Raw genomic sequence first — 12263 nt, forward strand, 5'->3', positions numbered from 1 at the left:
TCTTTGTGTGCTCTGCGTCCAGCTGCTGGAACTGGCTCAGGAGAACCCTGAGATAAATATATGACACCTCTCCCTTGGTACCATGTCCTGACCCACACCCACTGCCTATCTTGACTTTGTTAGTACTACTGTTTGTATTGTTATGTCAACTTCATTTCTTATCGGGTAACTAGAGATGGGGCAAAAGAATGTGGAATGCTTTTCAGTACCTCTACATACAGGGTCATTTGGAGGTCCACAGAAAGGACGGGCACTTTGCTACTGCACTAGTTACCCTTGGTGAATGCCATGATGTTCTGTATATCATTGAAGAGAAAAAATGATACATCTTGGAATGACAGAACCACAGGACACTTGAGGGCTGGTTGGCATACTCACAGCTGGACAAATCTTCCTTCCACAAGTATGTGCTGGTATTTTGAGACTTGCATAAGTAGTGCCTGGGCATTTTTCACATTGGGTCATTAGTTTCTAAATTCATACAGATTCTCCCTGTAGTTTCATATGGTTACAATAGTCTTTGTTTCTTGTCTTGAACTGGTTTGCGTAGGGTTGACGTGGACTGTTTAACAACTCTCATTTTCCATCCTTGACATGCTTGCATTTCAATGGCGGATGAAGGGATTTTATATATACACAACTATACACAGAGAGACAGGCACTATCTATCTCTGAATAGGTTATATATAGCATTCCACCTGCCAAGCATTTTCAGATGTAGCCCCTGGTTTTGAATGAGAGCTGTGGATGTCAGTGAGTGTGAATGGGACGTGCAGTTGCTCTGAAAAATCAAGCCCAGTGTGTCGCAAGTTGGGCTTCCAAAGACCAACTCACCCAAACTCAATGGCCACTTTGACCGATTGTGAGTGTGTGTGTGTGTGTATACACACACAAAGAATAGCATAATATGAAAAGTGTGACTTCTACCTCTGATACATGTAGTTCCATTCCTGGAGTGCCACAAGCACAGCACTTGGTGCAGTTAGACACTTTTGGAAAATGTTTGGTTGCATTGTTTTTATCTTTTTGCCCATCTGTGGGAGTCAAATCTTTATACTGAGATTGCACAGCTTGGCTTCTAATGTGTCCTGGTTGACTAAGCCAGGCTCAGATAGAAGGCAAAGAGGGAGGAAAAAGGTGTGAATGGCGACTGCCACATTCTGTAGGTCAGCAGGAAGTTTAGGTTCATTCACAACTCAGAAGTTGCTCAGGACACAGCCATGGTGACGTTGCCAGATCCCCTCTCTTCGTCTGGTCTGGTCAGTATATCTTTCAGGTATAGAAGACAGAAGGTCCCGAGATGTGATGGTAAATCACAAGCACTGGTGATCATCAGCTTGCTGATGCCTTGTGCAAATGGCCAAGTGTTCCCTCAAAACAAATGTCCAAAAGGAGTGGCAATCTTGTATCAAAATTAACTAGTCACAGCAGGTTTCCAACAGCCCATTTATAGGCACTTCTTTTCTTCTTAAGGTTCTGATCGTTTGTTGTGACTTTTTCGTAACCCTCCCTCTCCGCCATCCCTTGAAAATGGCTTAACAATTCTCTAAACTGAAACAACCTGCACTTATGTTGTTTCTGGGACTCTGTTCTGTGCCGATTCAGAGCCCTACTGAGTTGTCAACATCCTTTGCTGCAATACCTGGCTTTTCCTTGAAAGTCTAGTTCAAGGGAGAGAATGTGTGTGAAAAGCTCACTGGTGAGGAGAGAAGGATAGGAACGGTTTCCAGAAGCTGAGAGGTTGTTCTCGATGGATGTACAAGGGGAGATTGTTCTAGGCATGGACAATACATGAGATGGTGTGCAAAGCTGGCAGAGGGTGAAAGAGAAAGTGAATAGTAATGCAAGAGAATCAGGAGTGATGGATGGACGGATGGATAGATAGATGTCTTTTTCAAGCATTTTGGGATCCTTCAAGATAAAAGACACCACATAAATGTAAGATGTTATTATTTATCATTATTAGTGTTGGGGGGTCTGCTTCAGTATTTTAAAATCAATAGTCCCACTTTCTCAGACCAGGTAGGACTTTGAATCCAAGACCCTGGTTGCATGTTTCAGTTCTTTTAGATTTCGATTTGATCTTTTCCTTTTTTCCCATTCAAATCGGTGCATGGCCCTTCTGGCTGGCTGTCCCACTCGTGAGCAGCAGGTCACGTTGAGTCATAGGGGGTCAGTCAGTAAGGCATCTCGTCAGCCTTTGAAAAAATAGATTTTAATATAGAAAACAGTCTTGATATCTTAATTTGCTTCTGCCTCAGGCCAACTCCTTCCTAGGGTAAAACTCTAAAGGAAAATCAAAAAGGAGCTAACCCAGCAAGCAAAACAACAGAATCATCTTGTCTGATGGATGCTCTCAGAAATGGGGTGTTTATGATGCCTCAAACCCTTTATTTTATATTCCAGTTGTCACCTATTTTCTTTCGATTGCATTTTTCCTTTCATTAAAATTTTTGTGATGATTAGGCAAACGTATTGTCAATGCTTCATTATCATTATTATTTATTTATACTGTGGTATCACCTAGCAGCCCCAGTCATGGACCAGGATGCCATTGTGCTAGGCGCTGTACAAATGCAAAGGAAAAACACTGTCCTTGCCCCAAGATGCTTACAATCTAAGTAATATAATAATAGTAGTAATCATTTTTAATAGAGACAGCCCAAGCCAAACACTCCTGGATTTTGTGGGCTTTTGAAATCCTAAACCAGCTCCGGATCCATATTTTGCATATGGCCCATACATTTATGATCAGTGGAACCAGCATCCAAAATCCAAACACTCTCATGCTTTGAGATGTTCAGAAGGCAGATCAGAATCCATATGCTGTGGGTTGTTGCACTGTATTAGTACTTAGGGTTTGATTGTTTCTTGGACTGTGTGCCCAAGTAACGGTGTTCGAGGAAACAGTCTATTTTGACCTCGTGTCCAGGCATTCAGGAGTAAGCGGACATGGCACACCAGCTATTCCCCCCACATGGTACCAAGCAGGTGGTTGGAGGATTGGTAGAGGATCGATTATTCCCCCATTATGCACTGGCCAGAATAGGTGAGCCAATGCAGGTATGTCATAATTTGCAACTCTCACAGTGCAGCAGCAAATTTCTACCCCCTGGAGTAAGGCAGGAACAAGGTGCTCAGATACTATAGTGATGAGCACAATGTAAGAACCTATACCTAAGAACCTATAGATTAGAATAGAACAGATGGGGCTGGACTCCCGGAGCTAGGTTTCCTTTCCTGAGATGCTAGCTCAGCAATCCACTGCCCCTTTTTGTGTCCTGTATCCTTGTGGCAGTTTCTAGCCTTTAAAGATCATTAGCATAATCTAATGTGGTACTGGCAACACAGGCAAGGGGGAAATGTGGGTTTTTTGGGGGAGGGAGGGGAGGTTGTGTAAAAATAGGAATCTTTTATCCTGTCAGTATCGCTTTGAAAGTGGATACAGAAAGGAAAACTTGGGTAATATGGTTGCATTACTGCCCCTAGGGGCATTGGGTATTCAGTGTGGTGGTGGCATGCCCTTAGTCGCAAACTAGTTATGTGACTCAGTCCCTTAAAAATCACACAAGGAATTCAGTCGAGGTGAAAATTTCAACCTAGGGAGGGTTACCAGCTCCTTTCTCTTCCCTCTGCCTGCTATTACAGACCAAGCACTGGCTTAAAATAAAGACAGATTCAGATGTCCTGCCTTCCCTCTCTTTTGGCCTTTGTGTAAACGGCATTATATCTTCCACCTTAAAAAGAAAAAAGAAGGGGGGGGGAAGCCCACACTGTGCAGAGAAGGAGAGAGCTGCAGAAAGTGGGCCCCCTGCTTTTTTCAGAGAGGGAATGTAAGCAGATCCCAGCTGAAACTGCTTCGCTCAGCAGTCTTCAGCTTGTTTTAATTGGCCTGGCCTGAAAGAATTCTGAATGCTGTACCTGTGCCAATGAAAATGCAAATGTTTCCCCTAGACTGAGGCGCTCATATTGGTCAAGCCCCGGCTCTGATAGCAGCAGCAGGGCATGGCGACGTGTATCTGACGGGAAACAGGGAGGCTATGATCTAGTGCAGCTTAAAAAAAAAGAAAACAAAGGGCTGTGGAAAGCAAAGAAATAATAATGGAGAGAAGGGGGAAATGCAGTGGTACCTTTTAGAATTCCCTTGAAAATAGGAGCTTCTCCTTAGAGCAGGACAGATGCAACACGAGGCTTTTAAAAAAGGAGGACTTGTGGCACCTTAGAGACTAACAAATGTATTTGAGCATAAGCTTTCATGAGCTACAGCCCACTTCATCAGATGCATCCGATGAAGTGGGCTATAGCTCACGAAAGCTTATGCTCAAATAAATTGGTTAGTCTCTAAGGTGCCACAAGTGCTCCTGTTCTTTTTGCGGATACAGACTAACACGGCTGCTACTCTGAAACCTGTCAAAAGGCTTTTAAAGGTTCTTTTTTTTAAAACTTAAGGGGGAGCTCTGTCTCTGTGTGAAGCCACTATTGTGGGAGCTTTCTCACCAAAAAGGAAGCTGGTGTTTTCAGACACAAGAGACACCATAGTTCAGAGCAACCCTACAGCCTACTGATGTGGACATGTTAGGCACCAAATTCTGGCCTCGGTTACCCTGATTGAAGAGCATGAAAATGCACTGGAATAACTGAGGTTACGATCTGAGTTAGTTTTAAAGGCCCAGGCAGCATGACAGTGATGGGAAGTGGGATGTGAGAGTAGGGGAAATATACAAGATATGATTCTGGTACTTGCTGGCTGCCCTTGAAGTCAGCGGGTGGCACAGCTGTAATTGGGGCATACATTGATTTACAGTGCCTAGTGTTTGTTTCCTTTTTGTTTTGTTACATGAATGATACTGTGCATATTGATTTGGGCCACTTTCTCCCCCCACTTCTCCCCTCACACTTGGATCATTAAGAGCCAAATTCCAGTCCCTTTTCCACAGCTGCAAAGGGCCCACGGCACATCTAAAGCAGCGTGGTTCCGCTGTACGGAGCAAGTAGTATTTTGGGAGCCAGTGCAGAGAGGTTTGCACCCTTTGCCTCTGGAAGAGCCTAGCTGCAGAGGGAGTCTCTTTGCAGGTGGAATCAGGGGGGCAGGATTGAGGCTGGTGTATCAGCTAATATATAGATATACTAGCCAGGGCCCATAGAGAACTGGAGGGCAGGAACAGTGCGGACTACTGCGCTCAAGAATCAATGTGGGCTGCGTATGGGCCCCTAGAGTTCTAACCCCACCTCTGCCACTGTGTGTCCTCAGGCAAGTTACAGGAAGCTTCATATTTCCCATCTGTGAAGTGGGGTAATATCCCCCATTTAGAGATGTTGTAGGGTGAATTGATGACTCCATTCCTATAGAGGCCTTTGAAGCTATAAAGTGCTAAGAGGGTTGTTCTTAGAGATGAGCCAGGTAGGTGAAGTTCAGTCCTGGAACTGGCTGCATGTCTAAAGTTCTCCAAAGGTCAGGGACATTCAGACTTAGAGTTCCCAGTTCGGGGCCATAGTAAAGATGGGTCTGAGTCAGAAGTTTGGTTCCTAACCCAATGTCTGGTGGGGAGGAATTGGAGCTGCTGTTATAGGTTTGACTCATCTCGAGTTATTATGTAGAGGCTTCCTTGAGGCTCGCAGTCTCTGTTTTCCTTCAGGGCACTAGTACAGATGGGTACAGTTCAAGTGGCATTCCTTCCTGAGCTCCATTTCTTGGGTAAGTCCTTATTTGGCTGCTCCATTCATAAGGCACAGCCCCGCTTAACCTTACAACAACACTTATTCCCTACCAGAGCAGAGCAAGGGGGGGCTGATCAAGGGAAAACTGTGCTAACCAAATCCTGTTGCAATAAGATCCCTGGCCCAACCTGTTGTTCAGAGGCTTGCTTAGCTACAGGCTGATAGGTTGGACCCTGAATAAGCTTTTAACTTAAAGCTTCAAACTGGAATCCAGCATAGACCATAGAACTGCAGTGGGGGAGTTAACTGGAAGATTGAGAGGGGAAGAACTAAGAAGGATGGGTGGATGAACAGTTTGGGACAAACTAGGAACAGGCCTTAATCTTTGTCAAGAGATCAAAACAAACTCAGAGACTCATTTTAATTTTTTTTAAATAATAAATTGCACTCATATGAATGGATTTTGAAATATGAATGAAGCAAATGGGGTTTGTTCCCCTCCCTTTTTCATACAAACACCTACAGAATGTTCTTAAATATAACACAGCAGTTATACTTATAACTGTATAAGATACAGGACCATATGTCTCTGTGTGTGTGTGTGTGTGTGTCTCTCTCTCTCTCTCTCTAAGAACTTCTGTAGTGCCCATCACTGTGGTATGTAAGTATGTCTTATATGATCTTTATACTCCATGGGGCAAATTTTCAAACAGACAAATTGTACTTTGCAGTCCTCACCATTCCTAGGTGACACAGGTACCTGCACACCTTATGACCAGTTTGAGCACCTTGGTGTGATATTTGGGCATCCTGTTTCATTGCTTGCATTTGAAAACTGAGTTCTGTAGACATGATTGATCAAGGCTCTTGTTTTTTCTTCCACATGGATGTTTTCTTGGTCTGTTGTTCATAATACCTTGCACATCTCAGAGGAGGATCTCAACAGGTGGGTGTGATTTGACCATATTTCTAGAATGAGCAGCTGAGGCTCAGAGAGTAAAAGTGACCAATCCAAAGCAACGCAATAGGCTGGGACTAGAGCTTTGATTTCATGATTCCCAGTTCCCTGCTATAATCTCTAGTGTAGTCTGATTTCCAAGTTCCCCAGCTGCCCCTGCTCCATAATAGGCCAACCAGAATCCAAGATCCAAACATCCTTGAACTTTGAGGAAGTTCAAATCCATATTCAAATCCAAATTTTGGTACTAGAGTTCATCTTTAATTGAGAGTTTTGATTATGGTACTAAGTAATTGATCTCAACCAGTGGTTGGTTTATCTGCCTGTTAGGGGCTGTGTAATCCAGTATTCAGCAGTACGCAGACATTTCTGAAGCTCCCGTATCATCCCTACTTTCTTCTAACTCTTGTCTTCCACCTATTTATGCAATCTGCTTGTTGTTTTTCGGTTCCTGCTGGCTGCCTCATGGTTCCTCGTGTCTGAGTTGGTCCAGTTTGTTGGATATGATTCTGCTTTGTCCTAACAGGATGCAGCACAAACCAGATGATGCGCTGAATCAGAAGTACAATAAAATCCTGCGTTGGCTTCAGATAATAGGTTTCCACCTACGGGGCTTGTCTCACCACTTGACAATATCCGAAACTAGGAAAGGTGTTGGGCTTTTGGTTTGTTTCTTTGTTTGAGGAAAGGTTTAAATTTTGAGTGTCTGCATCAAGTGGAAAAAATGTTCAAGTCCTACTTGGATTTGGCAGTAAGTCATTCTGGGTGCATAATAGTTAAACTGTGGCATGGGTGTACACACATGGACACAGAACTTCCCCAGACATACTCATACCTCCCTTTTCCAAGCATACACGTCAGCCCCACCAAAATCATGTATACGCTTATGCGCAGCTCATTCCCCTAAGATGCCACCACACACACACACAATCTCCCACACACGACTGTCTTACACAGGCACACAAATCTCCCATGCACACACACCCCACTAATACAACACACATGCCTACATGTACCCTACAGACACATCGTCCCCATGGATGAGCACACCTGCACACAAATCGCCCCTATACACAAACACATGTCCTCTCCATATATACACATATTTATGCACAACCACTCCATACACAGACATCTACAGATTCCCCACAACTACCCATTCTCCCTCCCCCCTCCACAGCCATGCCAATGCCTATTGTCAGCATCCATAGACACAAATGTGCATCGATCCAAAAGCCCATTCAAAGGAATTACAGGGAGCCATGGGAAACCAGCCCCTTCGCTTACCTGGGTCAGCGTACGGTCTGTGACTACTACTCACTGCCTCCATTGTGTATTAGTCCTGTTGTCAAGGTAGTGAATTTAGAAAACAACTCATTTTTAAGAAACTGTTGATTGATTTTTCTGATCTCTCAGCCCCATATCCAGTAATGAACACAAATGATTTCCATTTTCTAGATAAATATCCAGCATCTTAAGGTATCTAAAATTAGATTTGTATACATTTATGGAGCAATGATTATTCTGAATCTCATCCATGGCAATTAAAAGGCATCATGATGACATTTAAGGTGATATTTTTCTCCCTGACATTAAATAATTATAAATAATAATGATTAACAAATTGTTCCATTGTTCCCACTCTAGATAAACCTTTAGGTTAATGATCCAAGCCATTAAAATTCATCTTTCTCAAAGGATTGAGCAGTTAGAAAAATGAGAGGAATCTTTGTGCATAAGTGTGATTGATATTATGAAAGCAAAGGCCATTCATGGGATACATGGGTAAAAATTATGAGGGGTCACCAGCTCAGAGGTCTGGTTAAGCTAAGCACCCGTAAGGCTGAGGGGCCGAATCCTCAGCAGCTGTGAACTGAAGTCAATGGAACTATGCTGATTGACACCAGCTGAAGATCTAGTTCTGGCTGCATAGTTGAACTTCATAGACCTGATATAGGGCCACAGTGGAATCAGCTGTGCCAAGCAGACCTCAGCCACAATCTAGTCCTCTGTCTCTAGAGGAGTTCCTCTTGATTTACACTCACGTGAGAGCAGAATCGGGCCCCAGTTGATAGGATGGAAATGTGAAGCTTCCACCCGCAGGGTTTAGTGGGTTGTGAACATCTCAAGTATTTTGTGGGTTTCCAAAAGTTAGTCAGGGATCAATCATCTTTCATTGCTGTTGAAGAAAATAATATTTTGCTAGTGGAAGGTCTTAAGGAAAGACTCCTTAAAAACTGATCTAGCATAAGTAGGCTTTCTATACAGAATATAGACTAAGTCAATTAAGCCAGTGTGGCTGAAATCAATGGAATTATTCCTGATTTAACTGAGACTAGAATCTGGTCCTGTGTTCGTTAATTTCTTTTCCTTTTTTTTCCTTTCCTCCAATTACCACTGAAACTGGAAGAGACTCATATTCCAGGGTCTAGTTTTGGGCCAGCCCTATGTTAATCTGAAATGGACTTTCTTAAAATTCATTGGTTGAAATTTTAAAGCAGTCTATGGTATATTTCAATTTAAACGGAAGCTGTGTGGCTAAATCCCCTAGACGGATTTGAAAATCTGAAACAGTCATTAGTTTTCACACAGTGGCTAAAATGGCTGATAATAAGGTTTTCCAATACAAACGAAAAAATACTACAATAATTGTCCAGTAAAGTGTAGTAACACTTTGTATCTATATTAATATTGTTGTTATTTATTATTATATAATAATAATATTTGGTTGCACATAGAAGATCTAGTCATAACCCAGCACCCCCTCCAAACACAAACAAAAAAAAATTGTACCCCAAATTTGAATTCTCTCCTTTGATGAAGTCAGTGGGAACGTTTAGAGGTCCCAACCAAAACTGGCACCCCATTGTGCTGGGTGCTATATAAACACATAGTAAAAGAGACTCCTGTCCCAAAGAATTTACAGTCTAAACAGATAAAGGAGGGAAAAGAGGCACAGAGAAGTGAAGTGATTTGCCCAAGGTCATCCAGCAGGAATTAGCAATCACGTCGTCTGACTTGCAATCCAGTGCCCTTTCTCCCACACCACCCTGTCTTGCAGAGATAAAGGTCTCAATCCTGCAATCCTCGTACGTATGTGAAAGTCCCATTGAGTTCAGTAATAGGTGAGACTTTTTAGAGGGTGAGTACCAAAGACATCCATCCCGTATTTATCTACACAGCCCATCATTGTCACTGTGCAACTGAAGGTACAGTTGGGCACATAGGATTTTGGGTCATTACTGCAGAATAGTGTAGTGCTGTGCACTTTTGTTTGTTTTTGGTTATTTACATATATATAGTAAAACACAAATAACATTTATTCATGAGACAAAACAGGGACACGCTGCCAGAAACAGAGGCTGCGGTCAATTACACAGGATGCTGCTGTGGTGTTTCATGATTCATCCACTATGAGTATGAGCAATTCTTAACCTAAGAGCGCTCTTACTTTCGTGTCCTGTGGCACATGTACCAATCAGTGCAAAAAACCCCAGATATTAGTAAAACAGGAGGGCTATGATTTTAACTATTCAGAGTCATCACATTTGCTGTTAAGAGGCCACTACTTATCATGCAGACCAGTACTGCCTCAGTGTTCACCTGTACTCCCTCATCTGTCTATATCTGTTGTCTCTTATCTTATACTTAGATTGTAGGCTTCCTTGAGGAAAGGACCTTCTTTTTGTTCGCTGTTTGTAGGGAACTTAGCAAAATGGAGTTCTGGTCCATAGGGCTCCTTGGCTCTATGGTAATACAAATAAATAAATAAATATGTTTCCTGTGTGACCCTTAACGCTGCCACCTTGTGCGTGTGCATTAGGATCAGAGGGAGGATTTTTGACTTGATCATGTAAGCAATGTGACATGTTGTTTGGCAAATACTGGTTGACTATTGGCTGAGTGTGCATATGTGATCCACACATCTTTGATGTAACTCCACTGAAGTCAATTACATAAGGGATTAATTTGGCCCATATGGCCCAGTGCGGGTGAACAGAGCTGACTGGTGAATGATTCCCAGTGAACAGTTTATCCAACAAAGTTAGAAATAACATGGCTAAAGTGAATTTATTTAAAAATTTGAAAGAATTATGAGAAACTTCTGTGCATTCTTTACTCAGCTCTAAACCGATATAGAAATTCTTAGCTGGTGTAAATCAGTGCATTTGTGCCAATTTACACGGGCTGAGAATCTGGCCTTAAGTTTGATATAGGCAAATGGCTACATATTGAGTGTCACTTGCTTTGGATAACAGCTAGATAATGGATGTGTCTAGCCATGAACTAATTTCTTTTGCCTAGCTCTCCTTTTTCTATGTACCGTAATATGGTATAAATTATTTAGCTTCTCCGTGAATATTTGAGGCACAACAATGGGCAACTTGTCCCTTCCAGTCCTATATCTTATGTCCTAAATATCAAGCTTCAGGGCTTCAGACAGTTGCCTGTGGGAGTCAGGAAGGAAACTTTTCCCCTCCATAGTTTCTGGGTGTGTTTTATTTTCTCTTTCCCCTGAAGCATCAGAGCTGGCCATGGCTGGAGATGGGACACTGGACACAGGGCGTTGGTGTGCTTGCAGGCTGTACAGAGAATTCTCTTTCTCAGATGCTTGGTTGGTGGGTCTGGCTTATGTACTCTGGGGTCACACTGGTTGCTGTTTTCAGAGTCAGCAAAGAATATTCCCCCAGCTCAGATTGTCCGGGGTCTTTTTTTTATCTCCCTCTACGGCATGGGCACAGTGTACTTGCTAGGATCATCTGGAAGTATCTCACCAAATCAATTTCTGGCCATTGCAGGAGCCTCAGGCACTGATCCCTTACAGACCTAGGACCAGATCCTCACTTATGCACTGAATGCTACATCTGTTGTCACTAGCTGTGAATATGGCCTGAACAGTTCTGGTGCATGTACCTCAAAGCCAAACTTTCCTTGAAATTTGGGTGTCCTCAGTGTTAGGGCTAGTGAAATTTGGCCAAAAAAAATTGTAAAAAACAAAATTAATGGTCTTTTATCCAATTTTGCATCCGATGAAGTGAGCTGTAGCTCACGAAAGCTCATGCTCAAATAAATTGGTTAGTCTCTAAGGTGCCACAAGTACTCCTTTTCTTTTTGCGAATACAGACTAACACGGCTGCTACTCTGAAACCTATCCAAAATAAGTTTCTGCCCCGACCTATCTCTAAGTACCAGCACATCATTTCCAAATTGATTCTCGTTTTAAGTTGTTAATGCAGCCCCAGACTTGGTGGTTAATAAATAAGTAAATATTTAAGTAAACATCAGAGCTTAGCAAGCATGATTCATCTCTGTGCAAAGGATCAATGCAAAGGCTGTGCTCCACTCAAGCCCTGTTTTGTGGTGGGAAGCAGCACTTAAATGGTGCATAGACCTTGAGCTGGCTCTGTGCACGGGGTTACTTGTACCCTCACTGACTGTATAATAAGAGGGCGCTCAAGTGGGTAGGGGTAGTCGATTAGCTCATTTGGGACGATCATAATGAGAGGAGAAAACGTCACAACAGGGATAAATACTCATGTCAAATAACAGTAACGAGTATGGAAATGGTAGATATAGAGCCTCCATCTAAATGGAGGGTGCGTCCTTTTGACATCACAAAGACAGCTGTTGGCTAACTGAGGTTTGG

General features: G+C 42.8%; 1 long non-coding RNA gene across 3 annotated transcripts in view; it reads left to right on the forward strand.

The window, feature by feature from the left end:
- Positions 1–12263, forward strand: part of LOC141976064 (uncharacterized) — a 127781-nt gene that overhangs the window by 13812 nt on the left and 101706 nt on the right. The window lies entirely within an intron of this gene.

Source organism: Natator depressus, chromosome 22 (genome assembly GCF_965152275.1).
Source record: "Natator depressus isolate rNatDep1 chromosome 22, rNatDep2.hap1, whole genome shotgun sequence".
NCBI classification, from domain to species: domain Eukaryota; kingdom Metazoa; phylum Chordata; order Testudines; family Cheloniidae; genus Natator; species Natator depressus.